This window comes from Ambystoma mexicanum, chromosome 11 (assembly GCF_040938575.1).
Source record: "Ambystoma mexicanum isolate Mex_15411 chromosome 11, UKY_AmexF1_1, whole genome shotgun sequence".
Classification (NCBI taxonomy): Eukaryota; Metazoa; Chordata; class Amphibia; order Caudata; family Ambystomatidae; genus Ambystoma; species Ambystoma mexicanum.
This window is the reverse complement of record NC_090934.1, coordinates 288,408,370-288,428,490: the sequence shown is the minus strand read 5'-3', so window position 1 is coordinate 288,428,490 and position 20,121 is coordinate 288,408,370.

Here is a 20,121-nt window from a genome sequence, read left to right as displayed (position 1 = left end):
AATATGGGGTGCACAGCCATCTGGTGGTATGCCTGCAAGGGCAGTGCTGAAGTGGGTGGGAGGGTACTGGTGTCAACTAGGTATAGGGCGTGGAACCTGTGAGATTCATGAGTGACCAGGCCACCAGCCTCAGTGGCAGTGGTATGAGTTAGCAAGGAAGGGACAGAGGGAAAGAGGAAGAGAAAAGCAGAGTTTTGAGTTATTTATGGAACTTAAGGAAGTCCGGCTCAAGTCTGAGAAGAACAGTGAGGCTGTTCCAAAGAGAGGCACCAGCCGAAGAGAGAGACCTGCCGCTCGCTCTCTGGAAAAGTGGTTGAGAAGCAGAGAATAAGAGTTAGAGGAGCAGAGGACTCAAGAAGGGGAGTATTTAGGGTGAGAAAGTTTGAGATAGTGTGGTCCGAGGCCCCAGAAAGCATTGTTGATGATACAGAGGGTCTTCAATTTCATCCTCCACCCGCTCCTCCTCCACCTACTCATCCTTCTGCACCTCCCTGAAATCCCTTCTTCTCCACTTCCCTTCCTGACCATCTCCTTACCCCCCTCTCCACTCCCCAAACCCCTACCCCCTCCACTCACCTCCCCCTCCTCCCACTGACCTCACTGGACACTGCCACCTAGAGGGCAAGAGGCCACCTGGGACTCCCCCCTGCTCCCCCCGTCTCCCACCCTGCTAGCATCGATCCTGATTCTCAAACCCTCTACCTTCCCCCTCCCCCCTCTCCCTCCTCCTCCCCTCCCCTTGAGTAAATTGTTCCATATACTGTACTTCTGGTTTGTTTCACGTTTGTAATAAGCTTCTCAAAATGTTGTAACTTGTTGTTTATCTGTAAAGCGTTTTGACGTAAAGCGCTATATAAATTCAATAAACATAAACATAAACATAAACATCCTTGAGGGCACATGAGCCAGTGTAGAGATGTTAGGGCTCCAGAGATATGATCTCTGGGCTTGAGGCCAAGGATAAATCTTGCAGCCCTATTCTGGATTAGCTGAAAGGGTATAGGGAACAAAGGGGGAGGTTGAGGAATAGACTATTGCAGTAATCCAGCCTAGACAGGACCAGGGCTCTACAGACGTTGATGTTCTGGAGGAAGGTCAGATAAGATAGCACGCCTGTAAAGAGGTGAATCTGAAAGTGGGCCTTCTTGACAAGGTCCAAGATATAAGGAGTGAAGGAGAGAGAGGAGTCAAAGATGGACCCAGGGTTTCTGGCCTCACAGGATGGTGAGGGTAGAGGGCCCAAGGAGGGCGGCCAGAGGGTAGGGGGGAAACAGGGCACAGGTGTCCCAATAGGAAGGATCTCCATCTTACTGGCAATGAGATAAAAATCGCTAGCCACACACAATGCATGGATGGCGGTCAGACAATCAGGGATGAAAGACAGGGAGGAGAAAATAGTACAGGATAGTTTCAAGGTCAGGTCTGTGTCATTGGCTTTATACTGGAAATGAGGAGAGAAGGAGGAGATCAGATGAGCCAGAGGTCGTTATAGCTATTGAAGAGCCACGTCAATAGGATAGAACCCTGGGGGACGCTGCAGGTAGAGAGTGAGGTGGTAGAGGAGAAATGGCCCAGTTGCAGCTGGGAAGAGCGGTTAGTGAGGAAATAGATCAGCCAGTCCAGTGTCTGGTCAGTGATACCAAAGGTATCATTTGGCTGATTAATGAGGAAAGAATGTGACTGTGTCAAAGGTGGAGGAGAGATCGAGGCACACTATCCTCAATTGTGCTACATTCATAAATACCATACACACTTCAATTATATGATTCCACCATATTACAAATATGGTATACTCCCCGATAGTACCTATAATAACTATACACATAATACTATAGTTTATGTGGCCAGTAGCCAGATTCTTGGGGGCATGGCCATGTGTGGGGTCTTAATCAGTTGGTGACAACCTGGGGAGTACTCTTGTGACCACCTACATTTGACGCCACACTCGCTCCAACCAACCGGGTGCTCTGAGAAAGGCTATTCCTTTCTGAGGGACAAGTAGGTTATCTTCCTCTACCCCACCTTCCTCAACCGCTCCTGCCACCACACAGGCTACTCCTGTGGGGTAGAGGATCCCAGCGACTGCCTCGTAGGCCATACAGAACACTGTTGCCCCTTACCTTTCAAGGGTCACAATACTCTGTACTGCAACACATCGCTCTGCAGACGGGAGCTGTTTCAGAGTGCTTTAGAGGCTGCGGTCAAAGAGCACGAGAAACACTGCCACCAACCTTGGTTTAAGGTACGCCAACATCTGTCCCTGTCCACCTGCCCCTCTGTATCGGTGGTTAATGCCCCTTCCGTCCCTGCCCTCCCCCACTTTACCTTCTTGCATCTCCTACAAAAACAATCCCCAGAAGATTTAAAAGCCAGAAGTACAAATAAAACATTGTTCCTTTAGGACCCACCTTTCACAGTTAAAAAATAGAACTATGAATAAAAATCACAGGACCTTTTACAGTCTGCATGGTCCGTGGACAGTATGAAAGTCTCCGGACATCTGGAAAATACCAGACGTGGGGCGGGGGAAATGTAATCAATTAACTTGTTTTTTGCTCATAATTGGTAGCTCTTAAAGAATCTTTTTTTTATTTTTCGGGGGTTTTAGATACAAATGTTCTACTGAGCATAATTATTCTTTCTAACTTTCATAAAAACTGCTTCTAATTTTTTATGTTTTTTTTATTTACTACATCTACTAACAAAATACTTAACAACATATTTCATGAGTTCACAAAATTTGTTTGAGTGCATTTTGGATATTCAAAAGAAAATTTGATTTCTGTCACTCCATCTCTTCGAAAAATAAATGTACGCCATCCAACTTGATTTTTTTGTTGTCAAAAGATGCTATTCATAAAGCATATAAAAAACTGCATACACTTTTATTGACATGCAGTCTAGCTTCTTCCATTTGAAGACAAACATAGTGTGGGCGTCTCCATATTTGTCTTTCATTGATTTCAGAAAACAATATCTTTGCAGCTGTAAACAGTTCCATAGGATTCTGAACATATCCTGCAGTCACATAGCTCAAACTGTTGCCTCCACAATTCACAGTAATAATGTCTGGATGTTTAAAGTGAGCCATGCTCTCACAGAATGGTAATAACGTTACTCAGTTTAAGCCACAATCTGCATACCACCAAACTTCCACTTCACCCAATCCAATACTTGCAGAGATGCCACACGATTCAGTATAAAAATTTAATTAATGGATCCAAGAATCTCCCACCATTCACACACTCTGTTTCTTCATATCCATCTTCACTACACACAACAAGGAAAACATGTCCTACCCTGTACTCCTGTACACTTAAGCTCCTCCTCCAGACCCACACAACCTGATTGGCAAGTCCCCCAATGTCCTCTTTCCATGCCAGACATCCTTAAAAGACCTGAATGGCACGTTCAGGTCTGCAGACTACCTGTGTCCGTGGACACCGTTGCACAGGGCAGCCCTTCTGCCTACATTGGCCACAAGCACCACAATAAAATTAAACCATATAACAAATACGTAAAATACACCTTCAAATAAGAAGACTCACCCTGAACCGCCCCACTGCCAATGAGATCAGTGGACAGTAAAGATGAGAAGAAAAAAAAATCAATTGTATCTATGAGGATTTAAAAAATGTTGGGACTGCCCTATAACTTTACCCCCCATGGAAAAAACCACACCAAACTTCACAAAATCATTCAGAGAGGACCATATACTTTCTTTGCAAATTTTGGTGAGCAGTCATCCAGGGGGGCAAAGTTATAAACCACCCCAAAAGTGCTCTTTCTATGAGTTGAGCAACTTAACCATAACTACACGGCCGCTACTGCAGGCTGTGTAATTATGAATATACTGGATTGAAGTGTTTACAATTCAAAACCGATGGAATGTAATTGTAAGTGGATGATCATTTTAAATACGAATTGGATCTGAACTTGGAAACAAAAAGCTCAATCAGCGTAATGGCGATCGCGGATGATGTCACCATGCTCATCTGTTGTGTGGTATCATCTCGCTGATTCAATCCCTTTGTACATGGCCCTGTGCTGCCCTTCATGTCTACACATGCATTTTAGGGAGTACGGCAGGTGTCCTATCTGTGTTCACTTCTAATGAATGGCCAGTATTCTCCAGATAGGGGTCACATCTGATCGAACCATGTTTGGAATAGATTTACCTTGTATTTATTAAGATTTCAGCTAATATTAATGCATGTGACATTTTTTCTATTGCCACAGGGGACACTCTCAAGTTACTCTTTTTATTTACTGGTGTACTGCACCTGGCTAACAAAGGCTGTTTGTTGTCTTATAAACTTTAATTAATACTGCTTGTGTCTTGGGAATTGCTCTCTTGTGCCCTAATCTCACTTTAAACTTGGCACTTGTTTCCAGCCCTGCCTTAACTCTGCAATGATATGCATGTTCTGTGGATTCAGCCTTTCAGAAATGTGCTGCGGCTTTAATTTTTAATACAATGACTGCCAAACTACCCTCTTGCTTCTATGTTAGTGAGCAATATTCAAATGTCGTTCATGTTGTATTCACTGTACACGTTGGCATTGTTAGTGTTCTTCATGTCTGTGGATGCTCTGTTAACTTTCTTCATGTCTAAATGTATATATTACCTATTGTATGTGCTCTTCATGTGGAGTGCATATTTGCTTCATGTCTAATGCATGTTTTTTTACTGTTTCAACTTTAGTTTGAATGCTCAGCTCCCATTGTTACCAAACCCTGCTTTACCTGTATGGGATTAGGGCAGAATGGCTGTCTCAATGAGTGACATCCCTCAACGTTGTGGTATTGATGCAAGGGAGGGGCAGAAGCTATGGGTGACAGATTAATCTGGCTCCCAACACATGTCTCTTGTATTCATTCACAAACCTATTCATATGAACAAGTTTTTATACAAGATGTTAATAAGCAGAGTCATGAGTAGATCTGCAATAGGAAAATATGTCATTTAATTTGAAGACCGTTAAGGACTGATGACAGTCTATTAGTTCTTCTTCAATATAATACTCCTGAGGTAGAGCCAAAGGATTGAAAAGTGTGTTGGCAGTACAATTCAGCTATATTTGGTAAAAAGGTTAATGTCTAAAATTAATTGTTTAATATGATATATTTAGGGAATTATAATCATTTTGAGAATATGTGGGCATCCTTTAGAACAGAGGTATTTTATGTCAAATCTATTATTAGGAAAACTCTCCATACTGTGCACCTGGAGCCATAACTTGCAATTGACTTGGCACACAATATTAGAATAATATCTGCTGTCTTTGCGGCAATGCAGACACCTTGACAATAACATTAGAGTTTATTATCATGTACACAAATGAATTGTGTGAGTGAGGCCTGCTTATTACCCCATATATGTGCATTATAAGGTCAAATCAAACACTATAGAAAGTACCTTACAAGGATATAGGAAGGTAATATTTATGTACATAGCACCTTCTCAATTTGTAAAATTCCCATTGACAGTAAAATGAAAACCTAATCTAGATATGTCAGTGAACAAAAACAAGTGGGCCAGATATGTGATGATGACATTTTGATGTCATCTTTCATGTACTGGGTTTTTATCTTAGCAGTGCACGGTGGTGCCGCGAGTTATGATTGATTAGCTTCTCATAACTGGCGAATTTCTGAGGTTTTTCAATTTACTTGTAACCATAACGTCCCTTTAACAACATTTTTACAGTGAATTTCATGGGTTTTTACCACTGCACCCTAATTTGCTACAACTTACTAATATCATACTTATCCCAAAATAGCAACATTTTTCTCCAATTTAGAAAGTTTCATCTTAAAACATTGCCATGCCCTACCTTCTAGCATCACTTTTACCACTTCTATACAATTTCTGCAACTTTTTCCACTGTTTCCGTGTTCGGCGATGTTCAACGTCTGACGTCATTGTGGGTTTTCCTGACAGTGTCACATGTCCATGCAGGCGCGGCATAATGATGTGTCTGCGAACGCGTCTGCACTTCGTGAACGGGTCTGTGCTTCGCGAACAGTTTGGAACTGCATTTTCAGCTAATCGAGGAACTTTAAAGCTCATAATTTTTCCTTACAAAGCTCCTACACCTATTCTTACTCATTATTCATTAACAATCTAAAACATAGCACATATTTGGAAGAATATTAGGAAAACCACTATTTATCTTTAAAATGGCAGCAGCTATTGCCGTCCCTCCTCCCCAAGAGCCACCACCATCACCATCACCAGCTGGAAGACCTATACAATGAAAGAAGCGCAATACTTCAAAAGACAATCAAGGAGACCAGGACGATGAGTAAGAAGAAATGCCTACCTCTAGTACCCAGAGAGATTAATGGGTGTGGCATTTCTTTACCAATGTAGGAAAGGTACCAAGAGCTAAAGCTGCCAAAGTGAAATTTACTGAGTGCAATGTACTCATGCGGGGAAAACCTGGGCAGTACTCCTATGGGACCACCTCCATGTGCTGCTGTACCAAATCCAACCACTGCAATGCTCTGATAAAGGCTGTTCCTTTCTTAGGAAGTAGTAGGCTGTCTTCCGCTACCTCATCTTCCTCAACTAATGCCCTAACCACACAGCCTATTTCGTGTGGGACACCAAATCCCACCAGTTACCTTGCAAGTGATAAAACAGGCTGTTGATCCATATATTTCGGAAACAGCAGTACTCTGTACATACTGCAAAACGCTCTGCAGAGGGAGCAATTTTGAAGTTCTTTTGAAGCTGTAATCAATGAGCAAGAGAAACACTGCTCTCTACCTTAGATTTAACACACGTGAAACATCTTCCCATGTCCACCTGCCCCTCCATATCTGTGGTTGGTGCCCCTTCCCTCATTTCCCTCCCCACCTTACTTTCTGGCTTCTCCTGCAAAAAGAATAAACATAATAAAAAAGTTTCTTAAGGCAAGAACCACCTTTGAAAGTTAAAAAATAGAACTAAAGAAAATAAGCTTATAGACTCCATCTACTTTACATTCTTCAGTAAAGTAATTACACTTGTTAAGATTCTCCAACATTCCCATTAGCATTTTCTGCTATACTAATGGAAATAATGGACAATTGTATACTAAAGAAAAAGAAAAAAACACAGAAACAAAGTTCTGACCGAAAATTCTTCACTCTAGCATACAATAAACACCATAATCAATTGCCATTTATAACTATCCACAGTCTCCTCAATCCCCTGTCTATCACATACCTTATTAGAAAACCCAGATTTCACATGTACGCCATCACACAAAACAGCCCTTCTACTGTTTTTACTGTTATGTTTGTAACACTCCCTCATTGCCTGCTTTAAACCACGCACACATACATCCATCAAGCACTTAAAAACCTCTACATATCACCTATCAAAATATTAAACTTCCACCCATCAACTGCCAGTTAACAATGATCTACAAATCGTTTGCATCTACATTTCCCATACTTATACCACAAGTTGTACATCATGCTCCTATAAATGCACATGTGCATTGTGCAATGACAGAAGTGCATAAATAAAAGTGGCATTATGGATGGACAAGAGCTCATCGGATCCCAGGAGGGAAGTGCCAAGCTGGGAGGCCACTTGCTAACTGCTGGGGCAGAGGAGTCCCAAGGGTGGGGTACATCTTAACCATAACATAACTTTAACAAAGTTTTTTCTGTCAATTGAATATGTTTTCATAAGTGAAAACGTTTCATAATGTTACATCACTGTATATAAGTTCTATAAGGGTGCCACTGTATATAAGTTATTAATAATTCCTCTTTTAACATATATGAAAGAGATATAAACCTGATTTAACAAACATATTTTTTGGAACACATACTTATGTGAGTCGTTATCAGCAGCACATACCCCAATAGGGAAATCAAAGTAGACATTTACCCTTGCTGAATGGCCAGGCCCTCTGCCCATGGCAGAAAAGTTATATCAATATTTATTTTGCTTACATTTCGACAATTTCCCCCCAAAAATAAATATAAAAAAAATGTGATGTTTTTCTCAATAAAAAATTTGCGGTAAAGAACCCAGTGAAAAAACATCCCGCGATGAAATGACATGGAACCCTGCTGGTGATGGGTTTCTTTTGTGAATGGCCCTTCCTTCTTCAAGTGTTAGGTTTGAATAGGAGAGTGAGCCAGGTTCACCTCAGGGCTCGGTTATTCAATAAGTAATTGTTGTTGTAATAAAGCAGTCTTCAAAACCATTCTTGATGCTATATTTATTGTTACAAGTCAGCCGACACATGATTCAAATCAGCAGAAGACCAACTTCGTTTTTCTTAACTCGCAGTTATTGAAGGAGCAAAAATCATTATGGGAGCCTCTTCAGTTCAGGAACAATGGAAAAAGCAGTCAAATGAGGATTCAGACCCACCGCCAGAACATTCGCCCCCTCCCCATAGACCACCAAAGTGCAACTTGGAAACGCACAATGGAAAAATGCATGAACAGTCGGGAAGTCTCCCTAAACAAGTAGTTTTTGAAGAGATTGTTGTGCGTTGAAAGTGCTGTACAGAAGACTTTACCTGATGACAGAGCATCCATAACTTCACAGCTAAACACAGAAAGCACTTGTCAAGACACTCATGTCAGGAGGAGAACTGTTGAGTCAAATAGCAAAGCTTCACCCCAAAGGAACAAGCATTTGACGTCTGAAAATTTGGAAGAGGACGAAGAAAGCCTACAGTCAAATTGGAAGCCTTTTATAGCTAATATCTGCTTATTCACGATTTTCACTGCTGGAGCCTACCTCTGCTACAGGGTTTGTTTTCATTAGTGGACATGTCAGAGATTTGAGTGTACAGTGGATCTTGCAATGTCACCAGTTTCTAATAAAGTGCTTTGATGGCTGAACAGGAAGGAGGAAAAGACTTGAAGACTGAGCAGTGACTCGGGGGAAGCAGACCCAAGATGGAACAGCTGGAACTTTAATAGGATTAAAAAGAGAAATCAATGGACTCGGGTTTAAATTGGCCCTGTGTTCCCAAGAACGTACTATTCTTATCTCAGGGCCTTAAAATATTCAGGAGTAAGCAGAGAAAATGCTAATTACAACACATTGTTGTTTTTAACCTTTTCAAACAAAAGAAGCTTGTATATTTGTGTAATATTTCAGAAAATAATTTGGGCTCAGAAGTAAACCAGGTTTTGTAACCAAATATCATTTTATGATTTATTCAGCCCCCCAGTCTGCCTGCGGACTTAATTTCCATGGTACAGATCACATAAAAATGTCTTCTGAAGGTACAGGACACGACCGGAGAGGGGAAGTCGTGAGAGGGGCCATTTTTATTTCATGCTTTTCATGGACTCAACGTCTGAGCTGTAGGCAGGACCTGTGATGGGCATATGTTCAATTCTGACCAAGAGAGAACTCTTTTTTTGTTTGGCGAATTTCTTTTCCTGAACATCTTTAACCTGTGGGAACAGGTGTCTGAATGTACTCTTTACTGCCCAATAATTATTTTCAGGATGTCTGTAGGTGATTTTCTTACACTATACTTGCAGATTCACCTGCATAGATTGCACTGTCTGATGCTAATCATGGGTGCAGGAAAAAATATGGAACAAATATCTATCCACCAGCGTTTTAAATGTTTTGTTTAATGTTCTCAAAAATAACACAGGATGGCAGTGGTTGGATTTTTTGGGGGGAGGAGGGTGCTTGGAGTATTGTCAATGTCTATACAATTCTGTGTGTAAATGTATGGTATGTGTCTGTATTTATATCCTGGTGAGGTTCGGCATTCACTCTTACTGCTAAATGTGGGCACTTAAAGTTGAAGCCTTGTGTGTGTGATGGAGTAAGTCCCTGCCTTTCTCTCTGCTCTGCTAGCTTTTCATTCTCTCCGTTTACCCCCTTTTCTGTGTTTCATGTCTCTGTTTTTCTGTCAATGTGAGCACTTTGAGGCATGTGGGCGATTTAGCGATATACAAAAATTAATATAGATAGATAGATAGATAGATAGATAGATAGATAGATAGATAGATAGATAGATAGATAGATAGATAGATAGATTCAACTCTCTAGGGTCTTTGTCAAGGCATGTGGATTGTGGTCCAGTCATTCCTGTGAGGTTGTGGAAATGACTGAGGCATCCAATCCCAATATCTTGTTCCACTATGGTCACAAATAAGGGTGGTTAATGGTGACCACGTGGGCACCTGGTTCGGTATGCTTGGTAATTATCTACTGATTAGCATTATCCCAGAGAGTATGCAGCAATAGTGACATTGATCTGTTCATGCAATCCTGTGCAGCACTTTGGACTGTAGCCACAGGAACATTTTTAGCCACTGGCATATTTTATTTACTCCATTCAAACCTATCCCGATTTTAAATAACATCACCACATAGCCAGTCCCTGGTGTCCATGGCCACTTTAATCCCATTATCAGTCCCTCGCGGGCATGGCCAGTAGCAAGATTATCTGAGTCTTGGCTTCAGACAATCTGGCCACTGCCCATGGCCAAAGGCTATACCTTAGTCACCAAAGATATATCACTGTTCTTTGTGCCTACATTATGACACATTAAAAAAAATAAAACAGGGACACATTTGCAAAACCGTCCTTGCCAATGCTCCTTGCACAACCTTCCTGCAAATCCATTCATGTTTTATTTCTTGCAAAGTGTCAAAATGTACATACATACAAAATCCATTCAGACTATGCAGAAAAATTCAAGGTTCGGTCTATAATTTTTATAAATGGTCATTCGTGAAATGGCAACAAAGTTATAACCCATCTAAAAATATTGAAACCCCCTTCTAATTTTGCCCCCTCTTCACAAAATCCCACCAAACTTTGCGAAAAACATTCAAATCTGGAAGTTACATCTGCAAACATTTGTGCAAAGATATCACACAGTTTCATTGAGTGGCACAAATGTTATATGCCATTCAAAAACTGCTTTTCACCAACCTTGTAATACAAACATATGTATGGATGCCCCCAAACATATGAGATGTCTGCGAACATCACAGGACTGTCCCAGACTGTTTGCGGACATCAGAGAAGAAACACAGCAGTTTTTTTTAAACTTTTTATGGCCATTTTCAATCCCATACTCATCACCCCTCACCTCCCCAGAGATAGTTTTGCTAGTTTGACAAGTGCAATGTTGTGTTTTTCAATATGTTTTCACTATGATGTTTGTTAGCGGACATCAGCGGCTATCCAGGGATCCAACAATGCAGGCATTTCCAAAATTCTGAAGCACCTCACACTTTTCACTATCCAATCGGAGGCCCGTTTATGGACCGAACAGGGAAGTAAGTCCACGAGCCGAACCCAGATATCACGATTTCTTTTTTTAATCTACTTTTTGTTTGTTTTAAGAATAAACTACAGGACGGATATACACCAAATTTACAAAAGCATTCTTTTGGGACCAAGCCGCTGCTTTTTTTCCATTGTGTCTAGATAAAAAAAACTTACATTTTGAGACCCCCCTATAACTTTGCCCGCCCATAACAAAACATCATCAAACTTCACAGAACCAATCGGGTGTAACCATATTCTATTTTTGAAAAGTTTCATGAGGATTTGTCCGGCGGGGTCAACTTAACCATAACTGCAGTGCCGCTACCAGAGGCCCTATGGCCCTATATATATATATATATATATATATATATATATATATATATATATATATGTATATCACAGGGTGGCAACAACCACCCTATAATTAAGGTGAGTCAGACTCCCATAAGAACCCTTCAAAATTCTATTGTTAATAACTTTCGGTTCCAGTAACAGATTTGATCGACATTTCAAAAGTGATTAAGTACTCACCCCCCCAGATTACAAAGTTTCATAAACATTTCTTAATAAAAAAGTTATTAATCAGACAAAAAAATACATGTCTTCCAAAAGGGCGGTCTTCTTCCCATTCATTTTCTCTTAGACAAACAGTGTCATTTGTTGTGAAAGTGCTCAGCCCAAACCACTGGATGGATTTGGACCAGGCCTAAAATAACTTGGGCACGAAGCGTTGACTCGCGATCCATGGTTTGGGGTTATTCCGTGCAGTAGTTATTTTAATATTTGACGAAGAAGGGGGTTCCCCCTTCTCAAATATAGACAGTTATATCTCATAATTTTACTCCAAATCGGGTGTTTTTAGAAATGAAACAGCTGACATCTTGTTTTTCTCTCGATACGAGAGATAACTGTGGTTATAGTGGAGGATAATGAGAAAAGAAAAGTAATGAAAAAGCTATTTGCCGGATAAAATAATGTCAAATGAGCTTAGTCTAGAGGTGGTTAGGTTGCTGGAGGACACCAAGTGAAATTTGGGAGTTGTAGGAGGTCCAGGGACTGAGTTTGCAACACAAAGCTTTCTGTAGCCACGGCTATAGCGTTGAATAACTGCCATCTCAAAGTAAACTGCTTCACAGAAACAACATTTGTTTTGGGGGCATGGGTGGTAAGGAGGCCATTTGGGGACTGGGGGATGTGGCACAGTTGAGGGGGGCACTTGGTAAAGGCCTGGGGGCAGGAAAGCATTTTTGTTTTTGTTGGTCGTTTTTCTGATAGTCACAGCTATATCCGAAGCTAGAAAAGACTAGAGATAACCGTGAGTAAGAGTTGTTCTGTGCCCATGGTTATACATTTTGGGGTGTCTGTGTTATATTGATTTTTAAGTTATTTTTATAGGTAAAGTGATGTTGGGGTGAAAAATCACTGGCCCATGAGTGACACGTTAAGTATTTGGCAGTATTATCTATTTTGACTTTGTGTTTTCAGACTTTCTTACATGTGAGACTGTGGAGCAAAACCGAAGAAAATTGTTTAAAAAAATCAGTACAAAAATGAGCCAACCTACTCTAGTTTTAGATGCCCCATTCCTGTATTTTAGCCTCTGTATTGTCAACCATGCTATTATATCTTGTGTAATTGTACCTATTAAATGTATCCCCACCTAGTTTACTGTCATGTATTGTACTCTGCTTTCTTTATCTTCATATACTTTACATAACTACATGAACAGTCTTTTACTGTAATGATCTTTTAACTTCTATTGTATTATAAAACCTGAAGTGAGCCCCAATTAACAAAAAATGTGTAACTGTGGTTATATAAAAACTCAATGAAATTGAACAGTGAATATATATAAAAAATGTTTTTGGGTATTATTTTATTGTATTTGTGTATTTATATGTGATAATTAGTCCTTAATAGGACTGTTTTGGAGTACAGAGAGTGTAGTATTTTAGCACATTTGATGTGCTCTCTTTATTATCATGCATCTTGCATAACTCTTTTAACTACCATTGTATTACTACTCTCTCTTTTGTCATTCATATTATATACACAGATATATATATTTTTTAAATGTAATAACTGTGGCTACTAAACACCCATCTGGTGTACAGCTTTGCTACCCGCAGTTAAACTGGTACCCTATGCAGTCGCGGCTGTGTACCAGCAAATGACACATCAAGTGTTCATGGACGTTTCTTAGCAGCAGGTAATAACAGTCGTACCAGCAAGGCTTCTCTATAACCGTGGCTATAACAAGCATGTGCGTGGGCACATCAATGCTTTTCTGCCTTTCCGTTGGTTGTTCTAATAGACGTGGCTACTGTTATTACCATGTCTTTCGGATCATATTTTTCCTGTGCAATAATCATATTTTTATGTAGATGATACAGGTCAGAATTGTATTTGTGTGTGTTATTTTGTGTGCGTTGGTGTTCACTTGTCTTATTTGAAGTTTTGAAGTTTGGTTTAGTTTGATTTGCAGTTTGTAGAAAATGTACATGCATTTGCGGCTACAAGAAAGATTTGTAGCCGCGGCTACTAGAGATGCTGGGTAGGGTTTTGTATGTGTTTCATGTTTCTGATTGGCTAGTGTCCATTTTGTAAATAGGTTACTTTGATAGGTTGCAGTGAATATGTGTCAACAATTTTATTTGTTTTCTTACAATGTAGTGCTCTTTTTCTGCTTTTGATTTTGAAAACTATGAAACCTACCATTTGTCTGCTTTTCTCACTTTGACTGCAAAATTCAGACTGTACCGTTCATGTTAACTGTAACAAAATATGATTGGCATTAATCAGTTGTTTGTCATTGGTTTGTTGAAAGTTTTATTTGATAATATGTTGATGTTGGGGATTTGTGTTTTTTTTTTGTACGTTACTGTATTTCTTAATAACGAAGTGGTCCTACTGTTTATGTAGAAAATGGGTGGTAAAATGTGTTGGAAGTTGTTTAGTATGAAATAAAATGTATGTTAGTGAGGTGCATTATATAGAATCACTAAGTATGCTTCCTGCACTCAAACTAAAAGAATGATCACAGAGCAGTAGAAATGTGATTTTATTTACAATGCTTTTATAATTAGTTATGGTGTGCATTAAAGTGGTTTTTGGGGTGATCTGAAAATATGTGTGCTTTAAAAAGATGTATTTTTTGCTGTAGTATGATACTGGGTGAGTATAGATAAAAGAAAATATGTTGGGCCTCATCACGAGTCAGGCGGTAGCCGTGCCGGAAGAAACAGCAGGCTGCCGACAGACCCGCAATGAATTACCGCCTTCTTGGGGCATTACAACCCCGGTGACCCGGTAAATCCAGAGGTGTAATTCCCTTAATCCCCATTCCCATGGAGTCCCATAAGACTTCAAGGGGATGGGGACAATGGAAACACTGGCACCGTAAATAACGGTGCTGGTGTTTCCATTTCCGTCTGCAGCTGGGTGGTCTTACTCCTGCCAGGTCATACCCGCTTGCAGAACTCGTAATCTGCCAGTCCGGAGACAAGGGTGGTGGAGATTTTACCGCCATCCTTGTTTCTGGACCGGCAGGCTTGTAATGAGGGCCATTGTCTTCATTTGTTTGTTTTTTTGTGACACCTAGGGCCAGATTCATGGAATAATTTGTGCAGAAAATCAGGTACCTGCGCGCGAAATCGCGAGCAAGTCTTCGTTCATCGATTCATGGAACACAATGCGTGGGGCTTACCTGTGACTTTGTAGAAATCCACACTAGTCCAACGTGTCACTGCGACACCACAAAGGCCTTGCACAAGACTCCCAGCGAAGGGCCGGCCGAGTATATGCAGGCACCTTAAAAGGGGGCGAACACATGAAATGAGGAAGAACAAGTGAACATGTGGGCGTTATGAGGGACGTTCCACAGTCAAATAATGGCACCGTCCATATGCGCGCAAAACAACTGTATTCATGGAATTGCACATGGCTCGCTGGTGTGCAAAAAAATATGTGCAAATACTGAAACACATATGCCATGCGATAGCAGGCATGAACGTCAACGCGCACACAAACAAATGCATAAAAAGCATGCGTGATGAACAAAGACATTAATACAGCTACTATGAATGTACCATTTGCTGCAGCAGTGATCGTGGGACACCGCAGGAGGAGAAGGATGGTCAGGGCCTGGATCTTTCACCCAAGGACCACCCTTTTTGGGATGCCTGATGACCAGGTCTATGCCAGCTATAGGTTCCCCCCTCATATCATCTGGTCACTGAGTGGGAATATGAACTCACATCACCCACCCTGTGCTCACAAGCACTGAGCCTCTTGCAAAAGGTGTTCACTGTACTGCATTTTTTCGAAACTGGCTCATGTCAGTGGATCGCCACCATAGTTGGTGGCATTTCACAGACCACTCAGTCATGCTGCCTACACCAGATGTTGGCAATAATAAGTGCACCTCCTTCTGTCTGCTGGCATATATATATACGCCCAGAACATTTGCAGAAAGGCAGGTAGTGGTGCAGGATTTTTATGGGGTGGCGCACTTCCCAAAAGTGCTTGGTGCCAAAGATTGCACCCATGCTGCTCTACTTCTACTTCGAGCAACAGAGCATATATACCGCAACCAAAAACACTGGCACTCCATCAACGTTCAGGTTGTGTGTGATGCCAAGGGCATCATTACTTCTGTCTATGACATCTATCCTGGCAGCACCCATGATAGTTACGTCTTCATGATGTGCCCCCTACACCGGGCCCTGGAAGCTGTGAAGCATGGCAACACATGGCTCATTGGTGAGTATGAATGGTCATGCACAGGGATGAATGTTGCACACCTACAAATATACACTGGCAAAAAATGACAAACATTCTCACCCTTACAGGTGATAGTGCCTACCCTCGGATCACATTTATGATGATGCCAATATACAACCCCAACACACCTGTCCGGGTAAGATACAATACTGCCCATATTGCAAAACTGGCCATGGTGGAGTGAACATTCAGAGTGATCATGTCACGTTTCCACTCCCTTGACCACTCTGGTGATGTGTTGCTATATGCACCACCACTAGTCTGCAGAGGATCATTGTGGCAGCATGTGTGCCGTACAATGTTGCAACACAGCGTGGCGTCCCAGTGGACATGGTGGTGGCACCCCATTCACACTCACAGGCCCGCCACCTGCGTATGGCTGGACAAAGAGCATGTGCAGAGGCTGCATGTACCCAGCTTGTGGCAACGTATTTCACTTAAACCGACCAACCTCTGTGTAGTGCACACATGGGCGCTGCATCCTAGGTGCCATTCAACAGTGACAATGGACCAATCCCATGTGCCCACAAAACTATCCAGAGAATGTGCCTTTGGAAGTGCAAATTTGCGTGCATCCCTTAGAACTAAAAAGACATTTCTTTTCGTGTTTTAAAAGAAACACAATGGCACCACTAGCAGCATGCCAACCATTTAATTAAATCACCTCTGTGTCACCCAAACCATCCCATATGTCATGTAAAATGATCATTAGACTGTGTTATGGTATGGCACGTTATGCAAAAGTATATTCATAAAAGCCTGATTCACAAGGCAAGATTCTCAAAGCACTCAAGGATGGATGGTACAATGGAAAAAAGAACACTTGTTCAGAGCCCTATAATCACTAACATCATAATAGTCTGTACCAGCAGAGTCAGTGCATATTATACAATTAACAGGGGAGGTAACAGTGAATAGGTTTGATAATTAAACTACAGTTTTATCAAGTGCATGAATGTGCCACCATGCAGGGAGTGAGGACAGGGTGGAACAGACATACTGTGAACTTGCACTGAGCAAGTGCACAGATGTTTATAGGGGAGTGGTAGGTGGAGGGTGGGACAAGTACGGGGGTGGTCCAAGTGCATCCAGTCAGTGGAGGTGGAGGTAAGTGCAGAGAGATGCAACTCTCTAAGGTCATTCACTAAGTGCAGTGATGATGAGGCTAGTGCAGGTCCTGGAGGCAAGTGAACTAACACTGCCAGGGGTGCCATGGGCCTGTGAGACCCTGAGGTGCATCAGGCGGCCAGTCATCGAACTGTAAGGAAAAAAGTATGGTGAGAGGGAGAGGTTAGCAGGGACTAGGAAGAGAGAAGGAAGAGTAGAAGAGGAAACTCCCGAGGAGTTCCAAGAACTTAAGAATATGAGGCGCCATACGGAGAGCGGCAGGGAGGCTATTCCAGAGGAAGGCCCCTGATGAGGATAAAGATCTTCCTCCAAATCTCTTCTTCGAGAACTGGCTCACTCGACGACGGTTGGAGGTACATGAGGAGAGGGCTCTGGAGGGAGAGCATTTAGGTATGAACAGTTGTTCACAGGCCCCACAAAGCCTTGTGTGCAATGCATTGTTTCTTAAATTTGACCCTTGCTGCCACGGGTAGCCAGTGGAGGGTTATCAGTGCCAGACAGATGCAGTCCCTCGTCTTTAGGCCAAGGATTATTCTTGCGGTCATGTTCTGCATGAGTCATAGAGGGTGCAGATTAGAAGCAGGAAGGTTGAGATAGAGGCAGGTCTAGTAGTCCAGCCTGGAGATAACCAGGGCTGTGGAGACAGTGACCTGCTGGGGGAAAGTGAGAAAATATACAGTACCTCTGAGGAGGTATAGCTGATAGTTGTACTATCTATGGCTGTCTGAAATGTGACATGAGAAGGAGAGAGTGGAGATGAAGATGACCCCAAAGATTAATATACATGCAGGTGGGTGCGGCTGTAGGGCCAAGGGAGTCTGGCCAGAGAGAAAGTGGGAAATCTGGTGCAGGAGTCTCAATGCAAATGAACTCAATCCTGATGGCGTTAAGGCAGAGATTGTTTGCAGCACGCCATGACTCAATCGTGGACAGTCAGATATGAGTGATGAAGAGGAGGAAGCTGAGGGTAGCTGTCAAGGCCTGAATGTACCTTCGGGTGCTCCTCCTCACCTGAGTCTTCTAACTAACTAACCCTGGATAGCAGTGGAGTTGGAGCAATTTGTCCTCTTTGGATAGAAAGACTCAAGCCGTAATACACACAATGTTCTGTTAGTCAAATCCAATGGAATATCAGCAACAAGGGTTTGCTCAGCACCAGTAGTAGCAAGGGGGTGCTTGAATAACTGTAGGTAGATGGAACTGAATGCACAGTCTCTGGAACAATACAGCTTAGAAGAGCTGTAGGAAACTTGCCAAAGGAAAAAGGAAAACACAGGAGAATTCCAAGAAGATGGAAATAGACTACTGCTGAAGAAAAAAAAAGGTAGATATAACAGCTGGATACGTACGCATATTGTGTGCCAAGAAAGGAGGCTTTAAGAAAGCATACATGTAGTGCAGCAAAGGAAAGAAACGTGAAGGAGTGCAGATAAATAATCACTAAAGAGAGTGCAACAGCGCAGGTATAGCAAGTAGGCAAGAGGGGAAGCAACAGAAGGAAAAACTATGATTGCCGCCAGACGGCAAGGGCAGAGTAGTCACACCGCAAGATTAGTAAATAAGGAGAGAAAGAACAGTAGCCAGGGAAAAAAATAAAGGTTGAAAGGACGCGGAAGGAACCGCAAGGAAACAGAGGTAGAAAGTGTGGAAAAGTAAACAAACAAAACCACTAGTTGTTACCTCAGGAAGGATGAAACACCCCAGCGTGCAGAACACAGAGGACGACAGAAGGGAAAAATTAGAAACTGCAGGGCAAGAAACAATGAGGAAGTGTATGAAAAATGCAGGAACGCTGTTTGGACAGGATCTGGCAGCTTTTCACCATAGGACGGATACAACACAAGGAGGAAGCATTCAGAGAACAGTATTATGGTATTGGTGGCCATATTGGAGGAGAACTAGACCGTCAATATGGATTACTCAGAACCTTCTTATGAGTATTTTGATCTTAGCCAGTACTTCAAGGACAGTGCATGACAGTAGCCTGTAAGAAAATTCAGTGTTATCCACGTAACACTGGAATTCAGAGTGACAAGTGCTAATCACACGCGCAATGCCAGCCATGGACACATGGAAGAACCAGGGGGATAGCTTACATCCCTGGGGAACGCCACAGTTTGAAAGATCCATAGAAGAAGGAAAGGCTTTGAGTTCCATCGGGGATGGGTGGTCGGAAAGAAAGGAGGTTAACCACACCATTGCCTGATCCATGAACCCTGTGTACCATGCCCACTGTAGTGGACCCCTTCTGCAGTGGTGGATATGAATAACTAACATGCTGGTCAAATGTGTAACATTCCATAACGATCAATGTAATGGAAGATCTTACCTGTCCGCTTGCCATGCAGTTGACCTTACGTAAGGATCTGCAGACAAAGAAAAACATGAAACATAGTTCATGTACCACATACAAGCAAAAAAATACTTGAAGAGCCAGAGACACCCCTCAGTGATATCAAACACATGCAAAGCACAAGTCCCAATAAGTCATCAACATGTGTCCCTGCACACATGCACAAACACCTGTACACTGCATGCAATCAAACACACAATGCACACACACTTACACTCAACAACATCACCCACACTGCCTGTCCACCTCAATGACATGCAGCAAATGTGCATGCAACATATCCCCATTCTTTACACAATGTCACGTACACAATGCACACTTCAATCACCATGTTGCATGAAAATGTGAACACAGCACATATGCATATAATTGATCCCAACCAAAACATGGCCCACCCTTGGAAGACTAACAATGTCATGATAAGGCTGGCCATCACCTGCGTATTATTAGGACAGTGCACTGCACACAGCCATGGAAGCACATTATCAATAAACACATGTGTTGTTCATTGCTTAGGCATTCATCCAATAACCCCAAAAGTTACCAGGTGCATACAGGGCATCAGGTTGGGGACAGGTGAATGTA